At 37.9% G+C, this 27,452-nt stretch overlaps 1 long non-coding RNA gene across 1 annotated transcript in view; it reads right to left on the bottom strand.

Annotated features, from left to right (window-relative positions):
* Window positions 1–24,599, bottom strand: part of LOC124234665 (uncharacterized) — a 27,651-nt gene extending 3,052 nt beyond the window's left edge. Inside the window, exons 1-3 of the long non-coding RNA XR_006887371.1 lie at window positions 24,206–24,599; window positions 21,000–21,101; window positions 16,781–16,864 (exon numbers count right to left, since the gene is read on the bottom strand). This is a non-coding gene — a long non-coding RNA (uncharacterized LOC124234665). The remainder of the gene's footprint in view (window positions 1–16,780; window positions 16,865–20,999; window positions 21,102–24,205) is intronic.
* Window positions 24,600–27,452: the final 2,853 nt, after the last annotated feature.

Genomic DNA, 27,452 nt, shown 5'->3' with positions numbered 1-27,452 from the left:
CATGAAATTGACAGAGAAAGAGTTATGAATGGTCCTTATACATACATAAAGTCTTCACCTTCACTTAGAGTATGAGAATTGCAAATTAAACCAAAACTGCTATGCTGTGGTTTATCTCTGTAAGACTGGCGGAGATCAAAAGTGTGACAGCAGATACTCTTGTGAGGGTGAAGAGGAGCAGGCAGTGTCATGCGTTGCTGGGGGAAGGTAATGCAGCACAGCCTCTAAGGAGAACAATTTGGCGGTATCTGTCACAGTGCCAAAGTCTGGAACCCTTTGTCTCTGTGACTCCAAAACGTTTTACTAATACACTCCTCTTCCGTCGTATGACTGGTATAGCATTGTTTATAGACGATGGAAACAAAAGCTATATGGCTACATAGATGATGTTATGTACATAGAATTGAATATCATGGGGCCATATATAAAGCAAGTTTCGTTTCCCTCAATATGGTACACCAGGGAGCCAGGAAAATCCTTTCATTGTAAAGCAAATAAACATAATGCATTAATATTAAAAAATTTCAGATACTTGGCTAAGTTTGCCAGAAAGTAAGGAAACTCCGTAGAAGCCATATCAGAGGTGAGCAGGTACGGAAACGAGTGGTTGCCTAAGGAACTCGCTGTTCCTCAATGACATGGAACCTCACTGTTAAGAACTACGTAACACAGGAGCAAAGGCCAGACTTGTGCATTGTGGGGAGTTGAATCAGAGACTCCTCATAAAAATGGGACCCCGAGGGGCTTGCCCGGTGGTGCAGCTGTTAAGTTCGCACGTTCCAATTCTCGGCTGCCCGGGGTTCGCCGGTTCGGATCTTGGGTGCAGACATGGCACTGCTTGGCACGCCATGCTGTGGTAGGCGTCCCACATATAAAGTAGAGGAAGATGGGCACAATGTTAGCTCAGGCCAGTCTTCCTCAGCAAAATGAGGAGGACTGGCAGTAGTTAGCTCAGGGCTAATCTTCCTCAAAAAAAAAAAAAAAAAAAAAGGGACCCCAAAAGGTCATAGCCTTAATAAAAAGGTTACTGGGTGGGGTGAGCTGTGGGGGAGATTGTGCAAACATAGACAATATGTCTATATTGTCCATGGTTGTGAATCACAGAATAAAACATCCTCTTAGAAAATGGAATCACAAGTTAGCTCTCACTCAGGTGGGTGACCCAAATTCAAACTAGCCATGAGATCTGAAATACCTCAAGCAAAGTATTTATTTTAATGTAGCTGTGAGTTGATATTGTACCTTGGCGATGGGAAGAGAAAAACACAGGAGGAGTCTCCTCTTGAGGGTAACTTATGAGCAAGTTAGATATATCCCAGGAATAAAAAGTTGGTTAAAATCACTCCATTAATGGATTAAAGAAGAAAAACAATGCAATCATCTAACCAATTACCTCAATGCAGAAAAACATTCAATGACATTTAAAATCAATTCTTGTTAAAAATTTATAGGAAACTAAAAATAAAAGAGGATTTTAAAAATCTGATTTGAGGTACCTAATCAAATCCATAGCAACCTCAAATTTGATGGTAAAACCTTAAAAGCATTCCCTCTAACATCAGGAAAAAGGAAAGAATGCCCACTCTATCACTTATATTCAACATACACCTTAGTGCCCAAGCCAGTAAAATAAGATAAACGAAAGGACACATTATTTAGAAAGGAAGAAAAAAACCTAACATTTTGTTTTAGACAATGTACTGCCAACAAAGAAAATCTATATAATCTCCTAATGTCATTTGAATTACTGAGAGAAGTTAAAGAGGTTACATTAGAAGGTATCAGAATGCAAATGTCAATTGCCTTTCTGAACACCAAGTGTTCAATTTTAAAAAGAATAGAACTTAAAATAGTAAAAACAAAGACAAAAACACAAAAAACAAACTCACAGAATCCAGAAATAAATAAAACAAAAATATGAGAAATTTTATGGAGAAAATCATCAATTTTTTACTAAAAACTGTTGAAGGAAATTAAACCTAAATAAATAAATAGATAGATCATGTTTGTGTATGGGTTACTTAATCTTGTAAAAGTATCAATTAAATTATGGAAGTGAAGAAGGCCAAAGATAGCCATAACACACTGTGAGAAGAATAAAGTGGGAGGCTTTTCTTTAATAGATGTCAGCATAATTTTTATTAAGCAATAAAAACTAAGACATGCAAGGAATAGATAAACCACTGGAGGAGAAAAGAAAGCCCCCAAACGGACTTACACAATTATGGACGCTTGATATATGGCAGAAGCACACGGCAAATCACTGGGGATGGGATGAACTTTTTAATAAATGGCACTCATACAATTAGGGATCCAAATAGAAAAGAATGAAATTTGATCCCTACCTCAAACCATAAACAAAAATCAATTCCAGATGGAATGTGAAAGGCAATTTTAAATGCCAGTATAGGACAGTTAATTTAAAACCTCAAGGTAAGCAAGGATTTTCAAAAATGAAATACAAAACAAGAACTAAATATAAGCAAAAAGACTGACAAATTCTTCTACACTGAAATAAAAAACTTCTATATATAAAAAGAGGTCACAATGAAAATGAAAAGGTAAGCTACTGAGTGGGAGAAGATATTTATGACACATAAATGCAAAGAATTTGTATCTACACTATTCACACAATTCCTAAATTCCTTAGTAAAAAGATATCTCAATAAAAAAGGCATCTCACAAAAGAGGAAATACAAATAATGAATAAAAATGTGAAGTACTGATAAAAAGAGACATAAAAATGGAAACTACAATGATGTGTCATTACATGCCCACCAGATTGGTTGGAAAAAAGAAAGACAGACAAGAAGTGGTAGAGATTTGGAGTGATGGGAACTGTCATAGACTGCTGGTGGAGGTATAATTTTAATGCAACCATTTTGGAAAACAATTGGCCATTATCTAAATGAAATGAATGATGCATACGGTATGATTCCATTTTTATAACATTTATAAGAGACACAACTAAGCTCTGCTGATTAGAAATACATATTTGAGTGAGAAATCAACAAGCAGTAGAAAGAAAATTATTAAAATAAAAGTCAGGACAATGGTTACCTCTTGGAGGATAAATGATGAAAGACTGGGAGTGGACATGAGGGAGCTTCTGGAATGTTGAGAATGTTTTGAATTTTACCTGAATTGTAGTTACACAAGAGTCTGCTTTATAATTATTCTTTAAATTGTGCCTACATGTTTTATACTCTCTTCTGTGGCTATATTGCGTGAACACATATTTCCAGGAAGAGGAAAAAAACAATGGCCAACAAACCTCTGAAAGATTCCCAGCCTAATTTGAAATAATAGGAAAGAAAATTAAATGAGATGCAGTTTCACACTCACAGATTTGCAGAAACTAAAAAGTATTGCGAGAATGTAGAAAAGTGGTGGTGGCAGCGTAAATCGACATATGCATTTTGGAAAACAATTCGGTATCATCCAGTAAAGTTGGTGGTGCTCATATCCCATGACTCAACAATTCCACTATTAGATACATTTTGTAGAGAGACTACCTCATGTGCAGGAGACATATATCAGAGAGTTAATGGCACTGTTATTTATAGCAGGAAAAAACTGGAAACAATTCATGTCTTACAATAGGAGCGTGGATAATCCTATGTGATGATGAAACTCAGGGAACTATTATTAGGTACATTAGCATAGATGAATCACACACTTGACGTAAAAAGTCTGTTACAGAGAAATACATGTAGTATGATGTCTCTTTTCATTATTGCTCAAACACATATAACAGGAAAATAAGTAATCATATAAACACATCTGTGATAAAAACATTCAAGAAAGGTAATAGAATGTTAAATATAAAACTTAATTTAAAAATAATTCTGGATGATGAAAAAGAGGAAATTTGATTAGAGAGTGATGCACATGGGTTTTAAGTTTATTGGTAATGTTCTATGTCATCTGTAAGGTAGTATATAAGTGGTCATTTTATTATTATTCTGTGTACCTTTCATAAACTATACGGATGCGTCTGCTATATGTGTATACACATGTATGCACCACTTATGTACATGTGACACAATCCCCAGTTTAAAAGAGTTAATAGGAAAGGAAAAAATAGAGAGTGGGGTAACCACTTATATATTTAAATGGAATAACCTTCAAGATAAATTAAGTGGATATATGTATAGGATGGTATGACTAGTGTGAACAAAAGGGTAAAATGAGAATAAATAAACATTTTGCTTACTTGTGTATGGAATATCTGTAGGAAGTTAGACAAGAGACTGATAGCTGGGTCCCCACCCAGAGGAACTAGGTATTTGAATGACACTTACGTGGGAGGGAGAATTTTCATTGAACGCCCTTCTGTAACTTTAGACTCTTGTACCAAGCAAATACGTTAGAATTATTACAGCAGCTACAATTAAAAATTTTTTAAAAAATTTTCTGGTTAAAATTGATCCTATGATATATTTAAACAGGTGAGACAGAAGGAGAATCTGACTATATTCTACTAACAAAGCACTGAGGCAGTCTCTCCCTGGCCTTCCTGCCTGGAGGGCAGGGCACAAGGGATGGGTATATTCTTTTCTTGCCACCAAGGACGCGGCGTAGGGGAAGGCATGCGGTGGTTATTATTTTTACAAATTGCAAATAAGCATGAAATAGTAAAGTGGGACAGAATGCAGTTAACGTCAAGCCAGAGAATTACACCAAATGTCAAATTCTCACAGACATTCTCATTAACAACACTTATGCCAGTCACATACATTGGTTTCCACAGAGACCAACCAAGATTTCCAACAGTTACTGGCTTTATAATCTGACTTTCTAACAAAAACTAGCTTATTATATCCACGCAAAGCCCACAGTTGAGCAACACACAATAGCAGCAAAGAATGAATGTTGTGAGCCAAAATCAATCCAATTATTTGTGATGTGACTTAACCACTTTTTAGAGGGTAAAAACTGGAGGGTCATATTTTATAGCCCCACCCATGATCTGGAATGTTCCTTCAATTAACAATTATGCTAAATTTACTAAATATATCATTTAGTTGTCTAAAATTGACAAAGCCTTTGTTTCTATAAAATGATTATTTTGTAATTTAACGTTTAGCTAGTAATTAAAAAAATGCCTTTAGGTGGGGTGAGCCAATTTATTCTTACTTTGCTTGTTCTTCAACTTTCTTTGCTGTCATGGTGGTTGTTGCTTTAAACTTTCTGAGATAGTGTCTAAAATGAGGTGCTCAAGTAACTAATCTTGATATATTATACAAGTTAACAAACATTTGTGTGTCTACCACGTAAAACACTCTAGCAAGAGGTAAAAAGACACAGATGGAAAAATAGTAAATAGATGGTGCTTTCCAGTAGATCTGTCTGTTGACCGGGAGGGCCCAGCTGTGATGTGATGCTTTCGTGAAAGGTGGGCAAAGAAGTAGATAAGTTATCATATGTGGTGATCTGTGTGAGGCGTCTTGGGCTTACAGAGAAATCTAACATTATTTGGAGCGATCTGAATTCCACAAGGCTTAAGGCCAGAAGGAAGACTTTACCTGAATCTTGGAAGACGAGAATGATTTCTATAAGAAGGAGGAGAGCAGCGAAGGGACTTCCAAAAAGGGGGAAGAACATGAAATAAGGTTGTAGGTATGAGATAAATGACATACTCAGAAAACCACGAGTCATGCCTTGGATTAAGTAGCCAGTTGCAAGATCTCCGAGAGATAAAACGAGATCAGAATTGAGGGCCATGAAGGTTACGCTGAGTCATGTACATTGTTGTGGTGGTGTTAATCTGTTCATGGGGAACCATGAAATGTTTTTGAAAATAGTTACTTAAATTTGAAACATAATTTCTGTAATAGAAGAAATATTTGGGTAGATTGGCAAACACATCTTTTAAAAAAATTCTGGTAAAATATATATAACATAAAATTTAACGTCTTAACCATTTTTAAGTGCACACTTCAGTGGCGTTAGTACTTCCACATTGTTGTGCTACCATCACCACCAGCCATCCACAGAACTCTTTGCATCTTGCAAAATGGAGCTCTGTACCCACTAAACAAAAACTCCCCATTCTCCCCTCCCCAGATCTTTTTTTTCTCTAAATATAAATAAAATAACAGGTATATAAGAAACAAAATTTTCGCGTGAGTAGTGAGAAATATACAGGCTTTAACGAGTGGGTATCCTGCACCATAGTCACATGTTTCTTTCTTGTCATCTCTCTCTATACATAGATAGCTAAATAGATAGATAATACGTAGGCTCACACAGATACACAACATATATATGTACCACACACACACACACATATATTTTTTTCTGTAGATCTAAGAAAGTGAAGAGGCTTCGGAAAGAATATGACTGAAATGACCAAGTAGAGAATAGATTTCATTGGGAAGATGCCCTAGGGCTTAGCCATCAAGGGCTTTGACCAGTAATACTGACCACTGAACATAAAATATAATGGTCTTGGACACAAAAGTATCATGTAGGTAGAACACAAAAGGGTTATATTGGATAACACAGTAAGAGAGAACAGAACCACTTTTATGGCTCACCTGGCTGGTGTGTTGACGCTGCCAGAATCTAGGGGCAAAGGACACAGTGTTCAGTTATGGTCCCACACACAACCTCCTGGCCAGGAGCTCTCTCACTGTGCCATTGCCTGAGAGAAGCCCCAGATGGTCAAGGAACTCATGAATGTATCCAGCTACTTTGTTTTAACAAGCTTCTGTGGCAACAGGAGCAGTCCAGGAAATTTCAAATGAGCCAGTCGTCTTTACTGAGCACACATAACATTTTCAGCCAGCTTCTGGGTTTTACAGATTACAATTAAGCTTTTACAGTGATGTATAGTAAGGAAGGACCAAGTTTTACATCTTACAGGAACGTGTGGTTATTTCTAACCACAATATTATGATATTTGCATATCTTATGGTATTGCCATGGGAAAACACAAATTTGTTTTCATGAGTTTACTGCAAAATCAGCTGTCATATATGCCTTAATTTAAAGATAATTAGCTTTTTTATAATTAGAAACATGAGGAAAAACATTGTAAAATACCCCAAAGTAAACAAAGCCAGTTGGCGAAGTAAATTACTTTTGATTTACATGAAATTTTATATGCTTAGAGATTTTTGTTTGAAAGACTGAACTTTTTGAATCCTAAAACAACTTTAATTCATTTTATTTCTTGTTTGCCTAATATTGACTTTCTTGCTCTTTATTGCTATCACCACCTCCCCAATACTTTAAAAAATTGCATTTTCATCTCTCTTATGGTCATTAGGCTTTCCAAAAGAAGAATTCAGTTCTACTTTGTGGAAGATGTGTTAGTGATCTGTAAATTATATTGCAATAAGTTCCCTATGTGACAAGTGTAATAATGAAAATCATTCTCATTGAATTAGAAAGTTGTGGTTCTTACCGGCCATTGTGTGTTCCTGAACCTGAGGATGACGTTCCAGTGTGATCTCGTAATCCCTAAACTGGGACTTGAATTACAAAGTCTTGCATCAACCAGTTAAGAGAATAAATTTAGCGGAGTAAGGGCTGGGCAGGGTGTGGGAAACGCTATCTGCCCAAAAATTGGGGATTGTTGCTTCTGATATCACGGGAGCCAGAGGAAAAGAACTCTGAGCTCCCTTTGCTTGTCTATCGAATTGAGATGTCCAAGTCCAGTCTTTTGCAATAATTTTATATTTTAGTTACATTTCGGTTATTTTATTTATCAAAAGCAGGGGCAACTTTATGCTGGCAGCCCCAACATTTTCAATTAGAGTCCGGCACCGCTCCTCATTAAAGAGCGTCCGTGGCTGATCATTGCCTCTTTCTACACTTGTTGTTGTTTGACAGTATTGGTGGGAGATTAAGGTCCCTTTCAAAAATGATGAACAAGACAGGCACTTTTCCCAGATAATTCCACATATGTGCATACATTCACAATCATGAACAATTTCAAGTAGTCCATACACCTCCTGAACTCTATCCATGTACCCCTAATTTAGAGCCTGAAGCTTGAGGCACCAAATCCATACTTTCAAGCTCATCCTCTAGGACTGGAGCATCTCCTATCTATCTTAATCTCTTCTCCCGCTATTCATAAAATTAACTGTTTGCTCAAGTCACTATGATTTCCTTACAGTCTCCAAAACAAGTCATTGTGACATCTCCCTAAACTCTACTGCCGCCATCCTCACCTGGATCCTGGATAACCTTTATGTTTTTCTCCATATATCCTTGGTTCTAGAAAATCAAAGTTTAAGTTGTCTTTCTAAGAAACAAAAATTCATGGTATCAGCCCACAGTGGATTCTCCCTTTTTTGCAATTTTTTTTTTAAAGATTTTTTTTATTTTTTCCTTTTTCTCCCCAAAGCCCCTCGGTACATAGTTGTATATTCTTCGTTGTGGGTTCTTCTAGTTGTGGCATGTGAGATGCTGCCTCAGCGTGGTCTGATGAGCAGTGCCATGTCCGCGCCCAGGATTCGAACCAACGAAACACTGGGCCGCCTGCAGCGGAGTGCGCGAACTTAACCACTCGGCCACGGGGCCAGCCCCCCTTTTTTGCAATTTTAATTTGTGATGCATTGCATGTTGACGAAGATACTACAGTACCTCTTAAAGTAATAATGTTTTCTTGGGTGTGTGGTGGATACCCTCAAGAAGATTGTGAACTCCAGTAGCATAGGGTTATACTTCACACTTAGATTCTTTCAGTTAGAAACTCTCCAATGAAGCAAGATGCTGTTGGGGATGCTGTTGTGTTTACTGTGAAGTGTCCTCTTAAGGAGGACCAGCTGGGGCATAGTCTAGCCATGTGTCACTCTAGCAATTGACTTGTTTTACCTTATGGTTATTTGAATCTCATAGCTAATTTCCCTCTCCTCTTTGTTTGCTAGAAAGCTTAGAGCGAAATTTGTGGAATTTTGGCATCAGTGTGGGGCTTCATGACATGTTTTCATCCTGTTTTATCATCTTTCATTTTTCTTTTATGCAAATTTCCTCACTGTGTTTATCTTCTGATAATATTGAAACCATCTACATGTCCTTCTTGGAAAAAGTTAGAAAAGCACACGATAAATAAAATATATTATTTGCTTCCTCCACTGTGTTATGGCAATGCTTGAAGAGGAAGAATGATTATGAAAGACCAGGTGAGGAAGGAAGGAAAGAAGGAAGACAGGCCTAATTTGGAATATTACTTTCACTAATTTCAAAAGGAGTAATTTTTCTGGGTGGGTTAGACTAGTTCGGGTTAAAATAGCACTTCCCCATCTCAGGCACTCTCCTTTCCCATTCCTGTATTATTGGTCTCTATAGGACTTATACCTGGCATATCTCATTTGTTCCATTTTCGTTGTCTGTATCCTCCTACTGGAACGTCAGCTCCATGAAGAATTTGTTTTGTTCCTTACATATCCCCACAACCTGTCACAGGGCCTGGCCCCAATTAGATACTGCATAAATATTGAATGAGTGAATAACAAAGAAATCACAACAATAGCATATGGATACAGGGTAGAAATAGTCTCGCTAAACTGGAAATCTATCTTTTAGTTCTGTGTATTCCAATACCAGTTTGTGGATTTGGTTCAATTATAATAATTTCCAACTTTATTTCCCTCCTTTATTTCCTTCATGATGATTTTGGGTTAAATGAACTACAGATGTAATGCCAAGTCCTTTTCTCAAATTCTATTAACAAAGATTTTTAAAAACTGTTTATTAATCAATTAGAATTCATGGGAAGAAGGGTTGTTTCTGAAAATTTCTCCTATTCTCTTTTGTAACCGTTCTAAAAGGGCCTTTATTTCTGGATCAAGAATATGTTTCTCTTCACTTTTTAAAGATTACAAAATCTTCTCTAGACAGACCTGCAAACTTAAATAGATAAGACAGACCTTAATGGCTTTATTCTGTGACAATTTTGAATGAGTAACTGTTCTCGAATTGAAAGGTATTAGCGCTGGCTCCAAGTGTAACGAAAGTCCCTCAGGTTAGAGGTCAAGTGAAGCAGACATGGATCAAATATGTGATGATTTTATGAATGAGGACAGCTGTGTGCTAAAAACAGATGCAAACCACTCATATTTGCCATTCCTTTTCACTACTGGCAGACTTTCACCATTTACCTACATGACCTTGCCATTTCTTGAGCTTATGTCCCCTGCAGCTTCATATAATAGCAGTTTGATTCAGTTCTCTTTTGTACCTGTACTTCAAAAATTTCGTCTTTTTGAGCTCATTTTCATAGCAGGAAGTAAACGAACTCTTTTCAGGACAATCAAAGACATATGAGGTAGGTCATATTTACCCTCTAAAGATCCTGCATTTTGCCCATTTATGTCAATATTCTTCCTATTTTACTATGTGCTAGGCTCTAGGGGGGCTCCAAAGGGGAACAAGCCCTTAAGGAGCTCAGTCCAGTGGGAAAAACAGACACACACGTATCAACACTTTATAGCTGAAGCTCTGAGGTGGCGTGAGTCCACTGTGGAGCACGGAGGAAAGAGTGACAGATGTCCGCATGTGCTGACATTAGGGAACCTGGCAGGAAAAGGAGAGCTTGCAATGTCACAAAGGAGCTTTGGAGCATGAGAGGTGACCCCGTGCTGGGGAGAAAATGTGGCTAGAAATGCATCGTAGCAGAAGGTCGAGGGCCTGGTGGCCATGTTCAGTTCTGTGTAATTTTCCTTCTGGGTCCAGAGAGTGCTCAGTGCTCCTCTGGTAATGAAATGTCAAGAAATCGGTCCCACCCACAGTCTGCTGGTCAGTAACGCTGGAGACCACGTGCTTATTTGAGAATGCTTAGGGTAGTGAAACGGTCTTAGGTATCAGAGGAAAAAGAATGATGTATTTTAAACATTTTTCATATAAAAATTCATAAAAGGAAACAACTGACATACAAAATTCATTTAGTCACTCAACAAATTCATTGTACACAAGAGAATACAATGAAGATTGAGCTTCCCTCCTACTCAGACTCCAATCCTTCTCCTCAGAGATTGCTATTAGCAAATTTTTATGGTTTCTTTCCCCAAATTTAAAATATATAAAATCATATGCAGCTTCCAGGATCGGACCATGAAGAACTCCATAGCCCAGAAAACAAGCAAAGCTGGCTAAGCTATAAAAAAGAGAAAGCCCCTGAAAAAGTCTCTAAGTTCATACAGCAAACGAAGAAACATTTATTCCAGAAAATGTACTAAAATTAGACGAAAACAGAGAATCTGTGGCATTTGAGGCACAATCCTTTCCTTCCTTCTTGCCCATCTCAACTCAGCATGAGTACATTGCCCCCTGGCAGGTGTGGTCAAGGACATGGAGTTTGCTCACCTCAGCTTCCAATCAAAGGTTACTGAGATTGAGGCCGCTGGCCTTTCCCATCCCCTCCAACTCTAGAGGGGAGAGGCTAAAGTCATGGTGAGTGTGGCCAAGAGCTGAGGGGCTCCCTCTTTCGTCCCAGTCCTTACCAGTAGGAAGAAGCTATTCCCCAGGTAGAGCTGGCTGAGGATACTGGGAACCCAACCGCCCTCACCCAAGTGCCCTCGTGGTGCAGAGGCTCCAAGCTGGGAGAGGCAAGCCAGGAAGACCAGAGGCTGCCTCCTGGCCCAAAGCACAGCATAGTGGCTCAACTTTAGCCCATGGGGAGAAGTGCATAAGAAAAGAGAGCGCAGAGCTCTCCCCAAAGGACCAGACTTTATTTGAATAAAATGTTCAATTTCAATTACATCTGAAAATCAATTAATGTAATATCTCTTATCAATAGAACAAAATATCTCACATGACCATCCCAATAGATGCAGAAAAAGCATTAACAAAATTCAACACTGATTCATGATAAAAACAGTCAACAAACTAGGAACGGAAGGGAATTTCCTCAATCTGATAAAGGGCATCTATGAAAACCCACAGCTAACATCATATTTAATGATAAAAAATTGAATGCTTTCCCCTTAAGATCAGGCACAAGACAAGATTCTTTGCTCTCTTAAGATTGTACTAGAGATAGTGTACATGCAGTAAAATTTTGCTGGATATTGCTGACATAGCATCCAAAAATGAACTGTTTAATTGTAATTGAGGTTGAACACTTCTCATATGTTGTTATTTGCAATAGTATTTTTGCATGCTGCCTGTTTATGTCTCGACCTGTTTTTATTTGCTCTTGGTTTTTGTATTGATTTATGAAAACTTTTTATATATTAAGAACCCTGTCTATATATTTTATGTATAAATGTTTTGCAAACTTTTTTCAGTTTGTCATTAGATACTTACTACTGATATTTTTTACCGTCTTAAATATTAAGTTAATTGCATTTGTTTTATGTTTTACATCTTTGTTAGAAAGGGTTTCCTGCTTTCAAGATTTAAAAAATAAATCCCTGGCTTGGTTGTTATAATATTTAAATTTTGGTCCATCCAGAATTATGATATAAAGATAACTATAGGAATCCAGCTTGTTCTCTCTAATAGTTGACCAATTGCTCCCTCACCATTAAAAAGAAAATCCGTCTTCTTCTTATCATATTGCAATGCCATTTTATCATTTATTAAATTACTATCTGGGTTTTTAAAAAATGTGTATTTGGGTTATTTATTGTATTCCATTTCCATTGTTCCACGTAGGGAGAGGCAGTCCAACATGAGTCCTGACCATGCCTGAATAATCTTGCAGAGTGTGCAAGGCTCACATACTTCCTGATACCGAGCAGTCTCCGCATCTAGTTACACAGGTCAACACTACCCTAGAACTGTTCGCTTCCCAGGACAGGAGCTGGGGGAGACGGGCTTGTTCATTACTTGCTACAATGTTTACTGTTTGCTCAAAAAATGCTAGGCCCTTTGCCCTGGATTCCTCCCCTTAAATAAAACCCTCTGCACATGCAGGTGTCATCTGGGCTCATGGCGCAATCCCAGCGGAATTTGTGGGCAAAGGTAAGCACTGCAGATATGCTGATGGTCATGCTGCTTGTTGTATTGTGCATAAAGAAGTCTTTCCTCTGACGCAGGAGCTTCACATCTCCTGTCAGCATCCTTGAAACAGTCACAGGCTAGCTGATTAGCTTGTACATACAGTAAAATCTCAAACTCTTCAAAGTTTTTGGCAATCTGAATGTTTATTCATGTTAAACTGTTTTAATTATTATAATTTTAAATATACATTTTAATAAACGGTAGGATTATGCCCTCCAATATTTTCTCTTCATTAAGTTTCCTGATCGTTTGATGTCCTTGTTTAACCTGAAAATAAAACCTGGCAGTAACTTTGTTGGGTTCACTTTGAATAAAAATAAATTGATTTAAGGAGAATGAACATCTCCTAAATATTTCTAAGAACTAGATATGTGTTACTATTTATTCATGTATTTTGGTATGATGCTCAATGGCAGTTTTTTAAACTTAGGCCCTGCATACTTTGCTAGTTATATTATTTTGTAGTTTATAGTTTGTTTTATTCTTAAAGATCGAATTTTTAGATGACTTTTTTATATTGGTCAAGGTGGCTAGATTATGTTGTGAAAACAAAAATGCCAAAATTTCAGTAGCTTAAAACAGTTTTTTTTCTTACATACACTAGCTACTAGCTAACACGGGTTGTTGGGAGGGGAGCTCTGGGTCGAGCACGGATCTCCAGCTGAGACATCTGTTATCACTCAGCACCTAACTTCCGAGTCAATGCCAAATACTTGAGGATTTCGATTCAGGAGCATCCACTTTCAGTAGCAGTTTTCGTGTTAGATAACTCCAGCTCTCATACCAGTGAAACCCTCAAAAGTCAATGACTTAACACATAAAAATTTTATTTCTTGCACACATAATAATTCAGTTTATGTTTTCCAGTTAGCCAGAGTGACAAAGGCTCATTCTGTTACGTGGCCCCATCATCTTCAACACAGGGTTCCTAGGTGTCTCTGAAGGTTGTCTTTATTCTATTTGTAGGAGGAGGAGAGACACCTCTAACTGCAAGAGAGAATGTGAAAATAGTCCAACTGTGGGTCCGGGAAGAAACTAAAATGTACGAAAAGCTGATCGAGAGCACAAAATTTGTTAAGCTTGTCATTTGCAATATCTTGGAGACTGAGCGTGTGTCAACTGAGGCCGTAGCTACAGGAAAAGTAGTTGGAAGAGCCTCAGTGGCCTCTAGCCTGCTGTGGCAAGAAAGATATGAGCTTAAGCAATAACTGCCAGGTTTTTCAACAGAACTTGGAAGAATTGGAACAGATTCGAGAAACCAATGGCCTTATAGGATTAGAAAATGAAAGTGATTCTGAGCCTCCAACAGTAAGAGGTGATTGAAAAAGGCTCCAAGCGTGTATTAGTCTGCCCAGGCTGTCATTACCAATACCACAGCCTAGGGAGCTTCAACAACAGGGATTTATCTTCTCACAGTTCTGGAGGCTGGAAGTTCAAGATTAAGATGCTGTCAGGATTGATTTCTGGTGAGACCTCTCTTCCTGGCTTCTCCCTGTGTCTTCAAGTAGGCTTTCCACCGTGTGTGTGCTGAGAGAGAGCTCTCTGGCGTCTCCTCTTCTTACAAGGACACCAGACCTTCCAGATTATGAACTCACTCTTAAAACCTCATTGAAGCTTAATTAGCTCCCCAGGGGCTGCATCTCCAAATACAGTCACATTGGGAGTTACGGCTTCAACATATGGACTTTTAGGGACACAGAAGGGCGAACAGAGTCAAGTTTTGCTGGTCTGTAAGCCATTTTGTCTCTTTGATATGATTTTTCAAATCTCTTTTAGACTTTGCTGTATAGTTGTCTTTTCTACCTAATTCCCAATTTCTGAGAGAAACCTCACTTTTGATCCACATACTGGCTAGATTCAGTTGTCTGGAAATTACTTCTCTTCTGCCCATATTTAATTCCCCCTGAAGCAAAGAGTGCAAATTTCACAGGTCATCTTCTGTAAAATTGGTTCAAGTTGCTACCTGGCGCTGGTGGAGTTATTCTTGGTTTGCTGACTCATCATCTTTCTCATTATCCAAGATTAAGGTGTGCATCCTGAATGATGGTGACTTCATCAAGGCAAGTGTGATCTTTTGGTCCTTATTAAGGTGGTCAGTCTCTTTTTCCCAAGCTGTACTTATTTATTTTACTATATATACTTAAAATAGTTTAATATTAGTTTAAAATTCCAGAACCAGGCAGACTTTATCTCAGGCTACTAGAATAATTCTCAGATATATTATCAACACTATTGTAATAAAACCTTACAATACAGTCTTTATAATATAATGGAATATGGGAAGTTTTCAGAATATTATTGATTATAAGTAATGCCCTGATTTTCCAAAAGAGTATTCTGGAAGCTGACCTGAGATGATTTTAATACATAAGTCCAGCAAAATTCCAGATAGGATTTTAGAAATAATTGTCTTCTATCATCTCAAAACACTCATCAAAACAAAATTTATCTGATGCAGGAATAAACAAATTAAGTGCTAAAATGGGGTATAACAAGAGCAGAATCGCCAGGAAAGCAATGCAATGACTAGAGAGTTACCTCATCAATCAGGAATAGCAGAGAATAAAATAAAATAATCAGGAGGAAGAAATTGATAGATATTGCCTATTAAGATATTAAGGAAGTGGTCCATGAATTGTCCATCTTAATTCCAAAAGGTTATGAAAGAAGTTGAGATTCAGGGAATCTGCTGACGGGGTATTGAGTGAGAAGCACTATTATTATAACTGTAAGCCTATCAAATGCATTAAACACAATGCTGGAATCGTCTCAGAAACAGGTTATATCGAAAAGTTCTTAACAGGTCAAATAGATCATATTCAAGAGAGAAAGAAAGAAAAAGCCCTGGGTTTGTATATATAAGAAAACTTTATAATGGCAAAAGAAGGAGGCATGGATTGACAACTCTAGAAAAGGAGGAGGGGGAGGAGCAGGAGCAGGTCATCTTGGGGGAAACTGTCCGACTTCAAGATCTCTGTGAACCAATACTGTCTCTCAGATACTCAGAGCTGCCACGCTGGCATCAACATCGCCCCCAAAAGCCATTGGAAGTGAAGACAGTATTCACAGAATTATAGAATTTGAGTCTAGAGTTGTAATTATCCCACACTCTTTGGGCAAGAACTCAGCTGGAAGGATTATGTGAGATTCTGAGTGCCATGTTTTCAAAGGACACCGAGATGCTCTATTGTAGAAGGACGGAGCAAACCCAGTGGTGAAAAATGTGGGACTATTTTACAGGATAAATAGTGAATAGACCCAGTAATATTTCATCTTGGAATGAGATAGCTTTGAGTTAAATATGATAGTTGATTTATTGAATTAAAAATATTTGAAGGGTTAATATGTGGACATTGGATTAGAATTCTGTACCTATACATTATGCTCATCTAGGAATACACCTGCTTTCTGGAGACTCCTCCAAGACTAATATTTTATAATTCTAAAAGTTAAAGATTTCAATTAATCTGTGAAAAATCATTCAGAATAACAAGGACTAAGCTTCGGAAATATGGTAGCTTTGAACCAATGTAAAAACTTCCTTAATAGAATCACAATGTAGACAGGTTAGGAGTACAAACTCTTGAGATAGACCATCAGGTTCAAATCTCATCTCCACCACTTACTGTGTGACAAATGGCAAATTACCCTTTCTGTGCCTTAGTCTGCCCACCCATAATAGTAGCACCTAAATCATAAGTCTATATTGAAGAGTTAAAATATGACTTAAAATGCTACCAGGCATATCGTAAATTCTACATAAATGTTAGCCATTATTATTCTTAAAGTTGTTGGGCAACAGAACAGGCTGTCTTACGAGCAATCACGCTGGTGGGGCCATGTTGGTCAATCTTGCTCAATGGTTCCTTGATTTCTTTGTCTCTTCGTCATAGAGATGAACCTAGTTGGAAAGATATGAATAGGAAATAGTCATGCCTAAGAGAGTTTGGTGTCTTCCTGCCTCTATCCTACAAGAGGAGCAAGGGAGAGTGGTGAAGGTGCTGGTTTTCCCACAGGAGAACCATTGATTTTTGTAAATAAATATAAAGTTAAAATAAAGTATAAGTACTGCCATCCAGAAAACTTTACAGAGTAAACAGTTGAATGTAAGCCACTGGATTACTGTCATTTCTATTGTGCAGGGGAGTGAGAGTGAGGCAAGATGACTTCTAGTCCTAGACGCAGATGCAGCATCTGGATTAGCACACAGGCAACGGATCTTCCAGTCGCTGATTTCGAATGCCATCAACTCGCAGCACACCAGTGGAACTAAATCACCTCCTCATACAAAGTAAATCACTAGAGCTAAAGTTATTGGACTATCACAAGATGAATTAAAATTTATCTGCTTTCTGAATGAAGCATTTGAAATGCAAAAGCAAGGCTGATGTTTCCGTCTCCCTCTCAGAGGTCTGGCCTGGGCCTCTCCTACAGCAATTACCACCATCTCCCAGTTGATCTCTTGGCTCTGAAAGCACGTGATGTCGTATCGTTTTCACATAGCCAAATGTTTTATCAAAGCACCTTGCCCAAGAAGTGAACTCAAACATTTTGGAATACATGCATGAAGTTACTTGTAAAAGCTGAAAGTATTGGATAGTGTTAGATGAACAAGAGTTTTCGTTAATACCTGTTTGTGCCCTCATTGAAGCTTGATATTGGGACGTTTATAAAAAAGTTAATTAAGCTCAGACTCTGAGCTTATTGAAAACATGAATGATTTCTAATTCACATCTGCATTCCAAGTTTCTCCTATGGTTCCAGGCACATATATAACAGTAGGTGCACAAAAATGTTATCAAATTCAGGCCCAATCTGATCAATTATTGAAGATTATCTGATACAACTACTACTAATAACAACAACAATCAGGAAAATAGCTTTTGATATTTCTTAAGGTCTTTTTATAATTCACCAGGGCAAATACTTAAAATGCATTATTTTATTTAATCCTCACGGCAAATCTATGATACATGTATTGTTAAACACTGTATGAATCTAACATAAGGACACATCACTGGATTTAGGGCCCGTCCAGATAATCCACTCAAGATCCTTAAGTTATTTATATCCACAAAGACCTTTTTTCCAAATTAAGTCATATTCACAGGTTCTGGGGGTTAGGATATGGACACATCTTTTTGGGGGCCATCATTCAACTCACTACACTGTTATAACAAAAGACCATACGACTAGTGGCTTAAACAATACAAATGTATGGCCTTACAGTTCTATATGTCAGAAGTCTGCTACTAGGCTCACCAGGTTAAAATCAAGATGTTGGCAGGACTATGGTCCTTTCTGGAGACTCTAGGATTGAGTCTGGTTCCTTGCCATTTTCAGCTTCTAGAATGCACCCACATTACTTGGCTCATGGTCTCCTTCCTTTATCTAAAAAAAACCACACTGCATGTGATGCTTCTGTCATCACATCTGTCTCTGACCACAGGTAGGGAAGGTTTTCTACTTCACTTGACCACGTCTGCAAAATCCCTTTTGCCATGTACAGTAACATATCCAGAGGTTCCAGAGATTAGGACATGGACATCATTAGGGGGCTATTATTCTGCCTACTGCACAATGTCTAACACCTGGTGTTACTTCAGAACCATGTTTGAAGACAGATTTAAAGATCAGTGATGCTACTGCCCTCACAGGAGCTGAAGATAGTGTCCTTATCAATGGAAGCCCGCAGACACATCCCAGACAACCAGAAACGTGTCTTATCAGGGCTACAGTCCCTGTTCTGCTAGTCTTCTTCGGCTCACTGCTATCTCCCACATAAGCTCCAGATCATCCCTGATGAAACCTGAACCATCTGAAGAGATGTGATCGTTATGAAACTCCTATTCAGACCAGGCCATGGTGGCTCCTCAAGGTGCCACGATGGTGGACAGTTCTTGCATAGGATCATCATCACCCACAATAAATTTGCTCTGCTCCACCAGTGTTATAGTTCTTTAAATACGTTAACGTGAATATTTACCTAAGGGGCAAGATGGTCACTGGGATGGCTGCATTGAGACAGACTCCTGCTGCTGTCCCTTGACTCATGGACCCTAAACTACCAATCCCCCTTCAACTGTGGTCTGTTGTCAGGGAAAAACAAGTCCTGCTTTTTTCTACAGAAGTGACATTCCCTGGCCAGGGCCTTTGGTGAAGGTCATCCTGGTCTAACTGAACAGGTTTTATTTTTTTTTTTTAAAGATTTTATTTTTTTCCTTTTCTCCCCAAAGCCCCCCGGTACATAGTTGTGTATTTTTCGTTGTTGGTCCTTCTAGTTGTGGCATGTGGGACGCTGCCTCAGCGTGGTCTGATGAGCAGTGCCATGTCCGCGCCCAGGATTCGAACCAACGAAACACTGGACCGCCTGCAGCAGAGCGTGCGAACTTAACCACTCAGCCACGGGGCCAGCCCCTAACTGAACAGGTTTTAAAAACTGGACTTATCAGAGATAGTATGAAGCCAATTTTCTTTCCAAAATTTATTTTAATAATTTTGCCACAATTAGTTTCTGTTGGATGAAATTTAGAAAGCTGACTGATACAGAAACTTTCTCAGTCTGTTCAATATGCTAGATTTCATTCTAGAGAAAGGCTTAGTCTTTCAGTGTGATGTTAATTCTCTCAGACACTTCCATTTTGCCTCCATATGTTGAAATATTTTAATTATAATATTGCTGCTTTCCATCAAATTGCAATGACCTAATATGTCATTTCTCTTTGATGTCTAGTTAGTATCTGGCCTAAAGAACCAAAAAAAAAAAAAAAAAGCGGAAAAATTCAGTCTAAAGAATGCCAAAAATAAAATAGATTGTCTACAGCAGGTCATAAGAGAGACATCACAGTCTATTACAATGACCTTCTGCAATTTCATTAACATCTCTGGGTATCAGTTTCTAAATTTTTTATTGTGACAAACAAGGGATATGAAACCCAATATTATATGTAGAAATGTTATCATGCCTCTCATTTAGTAGGTACTTGATAAATGATTGTTGACACAACATAGATCTTGATAAAATTATTATTTTATATGATTCTTTATGATTTTCAATAACAATTTTGAAAAAAGATTGAAATCTTGTAGAAGAACTAACATCTGGTTCAGAATGATTACTGTATGTAGTTGGGATGTTACGAAGGACAGCATAAATCCACAGCATTCTAAGATCCAAGTCTTACAATAGATCCCTACTGGTTAAATATGTAAAAATGACTCTTTTACTCTTGAAAAAATTTTCTGCTTTGGAAAAAAAGAACTATGAGCTAATGGGCTGCCTAGTGAAACAAAAGAGCTCAGTGCTTAATTTATTACCTGACTGTTTCTCTTGATCCCTAAAGATCACCTCCTGCATTGACCTGGAATGCACTGACCATGAGCCAAGCCCATGATGTGGGTCTTAAGCATTTATAATTATTAATTCCATATTTGGGCTTTGAGACTTGTATCACTCAAGGTCCAAACAAGAAAATAGAAAACTCTCTAAGAATTTAAAACAGAGGGGATTTGGTTGCACAAGTGAAGAGATGGCTGAGAAGTCAAATAGAGTATATAAAGGCAACCCAGAGGCTAGCAATAGCAGGAAGCTACCGTCAACCTAGGCTGCAGAGTCAAAGGGAGAATGTGCTGTGAAATTCTAGGGGCTGAAGTCACTAGGGGAAGCTAGAAACACATTAGCCCTGTCTGGTGTGAACTAGAGCCATAAGGAAACAGATCTATGGCTGGAGACACCACCCAAGGCGAGAAAGAGAAAGTCATCACCCAAGGCAGAGACAGAGGGAAAGAGAAAGAGAAAGACAGAGAAAAAGAGAAAGAGACAAAAAGAAAGAGAAAGAGAGAGAGAGAGAGAAAGAGAAAGAGAGAAACAGAGAGAAAGAGAAAGAGAGATACCAGACAAAGACAGAAAGAAAGAGAAAGAGAGAGGAAGAGAGAGAGAAAGAGAAAGAGCGAGGGGGAGGAAGAGAAAGAGAAAGAGAGAGAGGGAGGAAGAGAAAGGGAAAGACAGAGAGAAAGAGAAAGAGACACCAAATTACCTTGGCATCTTTCTCCCATCCTTCAGTCTCCTGCACGTGCCTTATATTGGCTGAACACAACCAAAAGTCAGCTGGGTAAATGCAGTCTGCAGGGATTAGCTGCTGTGAAAAAGAGCAGAAATGGACCGAAAATATGGATCTGAATGCTAATAGGTCCAGAACTGGCTCTCTGCCTAGAGGAGTATTATTTGCTCCCAGAATGGATCCAGTTCTTACAAAACATTCAATAGAGTGGGAACCAAAGTAAAGGCATCGTGGGTCTTCCTAAAGTTCATTCCTCAAGTTCAGTAAAGTCTAACTTTATCAACTCCATCAAGAAATCCAGTGATCTTACTTTATTCTCCACTGTCGCCTTTCCAAATCTTTCTCTTGAATTATTGCAGTAGCTACGTCAGTAGGCTCACCATCTTTTATACCGTGGAAAGTCTGATGGGGCTCATCAGAAGAGAATTCTTTTCAAATTACAAATTGAATTACATGGCTCTTCACTCATCACTTCCCTCCTCAATGCCTTCCTTTGCTCCTGGAATAAAGATCCCCATCTATGACTTGACTGTGAGGCCCTCTGTGGCTGGCCTTCCAGGTGCATTTTCTCATACTTTGTTTCAACCGTTCTGGCATTTTTATAGCTAAAAAAAATGTACCATTTTACCTTTCATTAGAGGCTCATCACATGGGATAGTCCCTCTACTTGGAATGCCATTTACCCAATTAATTTTAACTCTTTTTTTCGGTCAGCACTCTCTGACGGTGGTTATGTGTCTTTAAAACACTGTGCGCCTTTCCTCATAATTAGTTACTACATATTGTAATTACATGCTTGAAATGGGGGTGTTTCATGATGGCTAGTCTACCTGAGAGAGTCCTAGGTTCTTTCTCTTTCCCAAGACCAACGTCCTTCTCTGCTCCCTTCTTGTGTGAGCCTTTGTCAAAGTCCCCCTCATGGAAATCACGTTGGGGGCTTCCCGCTCCCTCCTGCCAGGATTCTGCCTGGCACACACTCTTCTGGTTTCACAGGGCAGTAAAGCAGTTTCTTTCTGTTTTGCCATGGGCACAAAGTCCCAGAGTGTGAATCAAGGGAAGAGATGGAAGGGAACAGATATATCCATGCATGTAGCACGTGCAGTCAGTTGATTTTGGACAAAAGTGCCTAAGCAATTCAATGGAGGACAGTCTCTTCAAATAAAAGTGCTGAAAAGTTAAACAGCCAGAGATGAAAAAAAAAAAAGCACAAATCAAAGTATACCTTTATTTCATACTATGTGCAAAAAATTCACTTGAAACAGATCATACATCTAAATGTAAAAGCTAAAGCTACAAAACTTCTAGAGGAAAATATAGGAAAAATCTTTGTCATCTCGGGTTTGACAAAGATTTCTTAAACATGACACAAAATATATGAATGGAAATACATGAAAGGAAAGTTAAAAATTATACTCCTTAGCTCTTCAAAATATACTCTTGAGAAAATGATTATGCACACCATAAACTGAGAGAAAATATTTGCAAAACTATTATCTGAAAAGCACTCATATCTAGAATCCGTACCTCTTAGCACTCCACAATAAGTCGACGTGCAGCAGCACTGAAAAGTGGGCTAAAAATTTGACACACTTCTCCCAGGAAACACACAGATAGCAAAAAATCACATAAAAATAGGTTCGGCATAATTAATCATTAGGGAAACGCTAATGAATTTCATAATGACAGTCCACCATCCTCACAATAATGGCTAAAATTTGAAAGGCTGACCACACTCCATCTTGGAGAACATGTGAAGCCCCTTAAACTCTCATCCACGGCCAGTGGGAACGCAAAATGGTGCCGCCGCTCTGGAGATAGTTTGACAACTTCAAAAGTCTTAAACATACATTTTCCCGATCACTCAAACATTGTTCCAGGTATTCACCCAAGACAACAAAAGCTTTGCACTCAATGATCACAATGGCTTCATTTGTAATACCCAAATCTAGGAAGAAGTCAAATGTCCATCAAAATACGAATGAGTAAAAAAATTGCGGTTTATCATACAACGGAATACTATTCAGCAATAAAAAGGACAACTATTAATACAGACAACAGTGTGTCTAAATCACAAAATAAACATACTGAATGGAAGAAGAAAGACCAAAAAGACAATATACTATTAGATTTTACATATATCAAATTCTATGAAATGCAAACTCATCTATAGTGGCAGAAAACAGATCAGTGACAAAACCCAGAATGGGGTGAAGGAGGGTTAAGAAAGGGAGGAAGGGATTACCAGAGAGTGCAAGGAAATTTTAGGAGGTGACAGATACGTTCTTTAACTGGATTGAGATGATGGTTTCATCTGTGCATATATTTACCAAAATCCATCAAATTTTAACCTGAAATATGTACAGTTCATTGAAAATCAATTATATCTCAATAAAGCTGAAAAAGAAAGAAAGGAAAAGAAAAAGAAGAAAGAAAGAAAGAAAAAGAGAGAAACAAAGAAAGAAAGAAAAAGAGAGAAACAAAGACAGACAGAAAGAAAAAGAGAGAAACAAAGAAAGGAAGAAAGAGAGAAAAAAAAAGAAAGAAAGAAAGAAAAAGAGAGAAAGAAACAAAGAAAGAAAGAAAAAGAAAGAGGGAAAGAAAGAGTCTTCCTGCCCAGTGTTGTACACTTAAAAAAAATGAGCTTAGTTTGGAGATCATTTTATTCCAATACATAGAAACAAGCTTTTTCCCCCTTAAACCATTGTTTTGTAATCCACTGGACAGATATATCATAATTTATTTAAATTTCCCACTGATATATATTGGAAGTGTTTCCAATCTTTTAGTGTAAATAACACTCAGGTAATGAACAGACTAGTATATAAATTATTTAACATGTGTTCAACAATATCATAGGAGAAATCCACAGAAGTGGGTTTATGAGATCAAAGGTTTTATATATATTATATATTGTATATTACACATATATATTTTGCTGTTATTTGCCAAATTGACCTCCATAAGATTTGAACCAATTTACTCTCGCACAGCTTTATTTCTCCATTATTCACATTATACATCAATTTCCCTCTTTCGTATCTGAAGCCCTCCCCACACTTCTGAAAATACCTCCCAGTCATCAGTGTCTTCTTAATTCTGTGATTAAAATAGCTCTCAAATTCCACTGGCCTTGCTTTAGTTAAGACTTTTATTGATACTCAGACTCTTGAATAGACACTTACTTGGTCACTCCGACATCTCTGTTTCCTGTTTATCCGTCTTGCACACAATCACCACCTGTCTCGAATCATAGAACAGTCACATCACTGTTCTGGCGAACTCCGTCCAAGCTTCGCCACTAACCGCAGAACCCGGATATAAACACGTCCAGCTTTCCCGGATCTGCAGTCAGCTAGCCTTGAACATTTCTTCCTCCAAGAAGATTCTCACCACCTGCACGTTTTGCTTTTAACCTGCACTGAAATGGTGTCTGCCAAACACGCCACTCTGTCACACTGCTCTGTCCTTGAGCCGCATTTGTGTGACCGGGGATGCCTCTCCCTCCCCTTCTCTGACTAGGGAATTTCTACTCTTCCATTAAGACACAATTAATTGTGGCATCAGTGATATGTGACTAGTCTTCTTGATGTTGCCCTTCACACCCTTCCTTCAAATAATCACAAAAAAAAAAGAGAGAGAAAAAGAGGAAGTCATCAATTTTGAAAAAGGAAGCATCTTGGAGGCAATCCTATTCACTGAAAGATTCATGACGCTGAGTTGAGCAATCACAATTCGTGATCAATAAAGTCTTTGCTCAGTGCATTAGCAAAACCACCTCACCCTTCCTAGACAAGGCAATCAGAAAACCTCTGGGTCAAAGATTGTGAGGGAGGACGGGCGGTGGCAACAGGAAGCTTCCTAGCTGACATGCCTGCTGGCGGTTGTGGTTTTGCACTTAATAAGTTTTATTTAAAGCGTCGGAAAACTGAGGATTAAGAGAAAATTTATGTCAGTTTACTTGCAACCTGTGTATACTTATTAAACTCTGGAAATTGGGGCTTTTGTCAAAATGCGATTCTGAGAGGTTGTTTTTATCACCATTTAAGTCAGAGTATTTAGAACTAAGAGGAAACCTACACTGTTTTGGACAAGTACTGGGCCTTCATAGATCTCTGTTCTTTGATCGGTAAGCAGAAAAAGATTAACAATATTCTTATTAAGGAAAAAAAACTACAGAGCAAAGAAAACAAAAATCATAGTTGACAGAAGAAAAAGGTACCACTCAGACTTATTTACTATAGATATCAGAATGTATTTTTAAAAAGTTACTTTATATTAGTCTTATTAGGCTTCAAATGTTTTAAAAGAAAAAAAGACTATTTCAAGATAAAAAACCACATTGAACTTTTTCAAGGAAACTAAAACTTTGCAGTAAAATTAAAATCCATGTTGTTGGCAGTGGAGGAATCTAAGTGCTGCAACAAATTATGGTAATTAGGAAAGTTATAGCTAGACAAATCCTAGCAAACATTTGAAGTGCAGAGATAGAAAGAAAAAAAGAATAAGGACAAAGCATTGAGAGAGAAGGACTGAGACATGCCCAAATTTTGTATCTAGTTACATGTTCATTCATGTGCAATGAAACAATTTTGATTATCAGGTAACCCATAACTGAAAAATAAAATTAATAAAAAATATAATTCTAATTTCATTATTACTTACATTATTCTAAGTATCTTGGCTGACTCAATAAAAACAAAGGATTTTTTTTCCCCTGAAGAAGGAGTTATCATTATTAGAAAGGAGTAGAATTATTTTTGAATACATTTTATCTATATAACCATTAAGTTAATTACATTAAAAAAATTCTTAGAATTAAAAATATTCTGTGAAGTTGGTAACTCAAAAAATATTTAAAAATTTATTTTCCTATATATGTCTACCTAATTTATGCCTCACATTTTCTATATCACAACAAAAAATAAAAACTAAGAATTATTCTACAAAAATGGTTTCTAACTATATGAAATGAAAGAGCCCTAACAAATTAATAGGGGAACCATTAGCACTCTACCAATAAAAGGAGTAGAGAACAGACGAACAAAATATTCACAGGAGAAAAACTACTGGCCAGTTAAAGAATAAGAGAAAATGTTCTACCTATCTAGTTGTTACAGTTGTTGCTCTCTTGTGTAATATCCTCTTGTGTATATACACTAGTATAACCTTCTCTTAAGATTATTTGACAACATATCAAGGTCCTGAAAAATTCATACCCTATGACCCATTAATTCTAGCTTTAAGACAATTTGCTATGGAAATGACCCAGAATTGACACATGCTCCAGCAGCTGAGAAGGCAGGAGGAGAATGAGATTAGAATATTTATTTCTAAACCCTCTCCTTGCAGCAGCGCCACCAGTTGGCTGTTTCCATCCACTTAAGGCCACGGTTTTTACTGGGCTAACTTCTCCAGATTCTGGTTACAGCGCTCCCTAGGCTTGCTGACTGCCTCCTGAGGCCCTCTCAGTCCTAAGGCTCCCTGCTTTGCTTGCCGGTTTCCCTTAACCCTGCCTCTACCTTTGTAAATAGCCTCTTCATTAAGCTTTCCTCAATAATACCGCTTGAATATGATGTCTCTTTCCTGGTACACCCATAAAATGTCATATATCCCATATCATTGAAAAATCAGAAGACCTTGCAACAAAGGATACTTATTTTCACAGTGCAGCTGCTGAGTGGCTCCTAATTAGTGGGGCTCCAAATCCTCCTACGGTTTTACTTCTCTTTTTGCTATATTATTACTACCGAGCCCACTGCAGGCAAAACAGGGAGGGGCTCTCATCTATTTCACCAACCTGTGTGCAGGAGGAGGCATACTCAATACGGCTTTTCGATACATTGTCTGTAAGTTAAGAGCAGCTGTGCAGGCCTGAGGTAGAACTGCAGGGTGGAACTCTGGTTACACTGATTCCCTGGGGTTTGTGTAGCTGCGCTGAAGAGCAGAAAGGAACTCATTGTGTCTGTCACTCATGTTCTAAGTAACCATTTCCTCTGCTTCTGACTGTCAGCCTCGTTGAGTATTCATAGGTTTTGTTCATAATCTTCATAATTTATGTTTTAATTTTAAGTTAACTAGTAGTGATATATAGTTTTTGTCCTCAAATCCTCAGCAAAAGGAATTTCCTAAGTATTAGCTAAATCTGGGCATATTTTATCAAGATTCATTTGCCCAGTACACCTAACCTATAACTCAGTAATTCAACTCCTAGTTATCTGCTGAAGATAAATGAGCGCATCTGTCTGCTAGAAAACAAGTACAAACATGTTCATAGTCGCTTTGTTCTAACAGCCAAACACTATAATCAACTTAAGTGATCATCAAGAGCAGAATAGTAGGTAAATTGCAGTAAATTCTTATAATGGACAACTACACAGTGACTAGAAAGAGAACATACTATGGATTTCCACAATAGCACAGACGAACCAA

The sequence above is a fragment of the Equus quagga genome, chromosome 1, assembly GCF_021613505.1.
Source record: "Equus quagga isolate Etosha38 chromosome 1, UCLA_HA_Equagga_1.0, whole genome shotgun sequence".
In the NCBI taxonomy this organism is placed as follows: Eukaryota; Metazoa; Chordata; class Mammalia; order Perissodactyla; family Equidae; genus Equus; species Equus quagga.
Note: the sequence above shows the minus strand (reverse complement) of the source record. Positions and strands in the feature narration are given on the sequence as shown.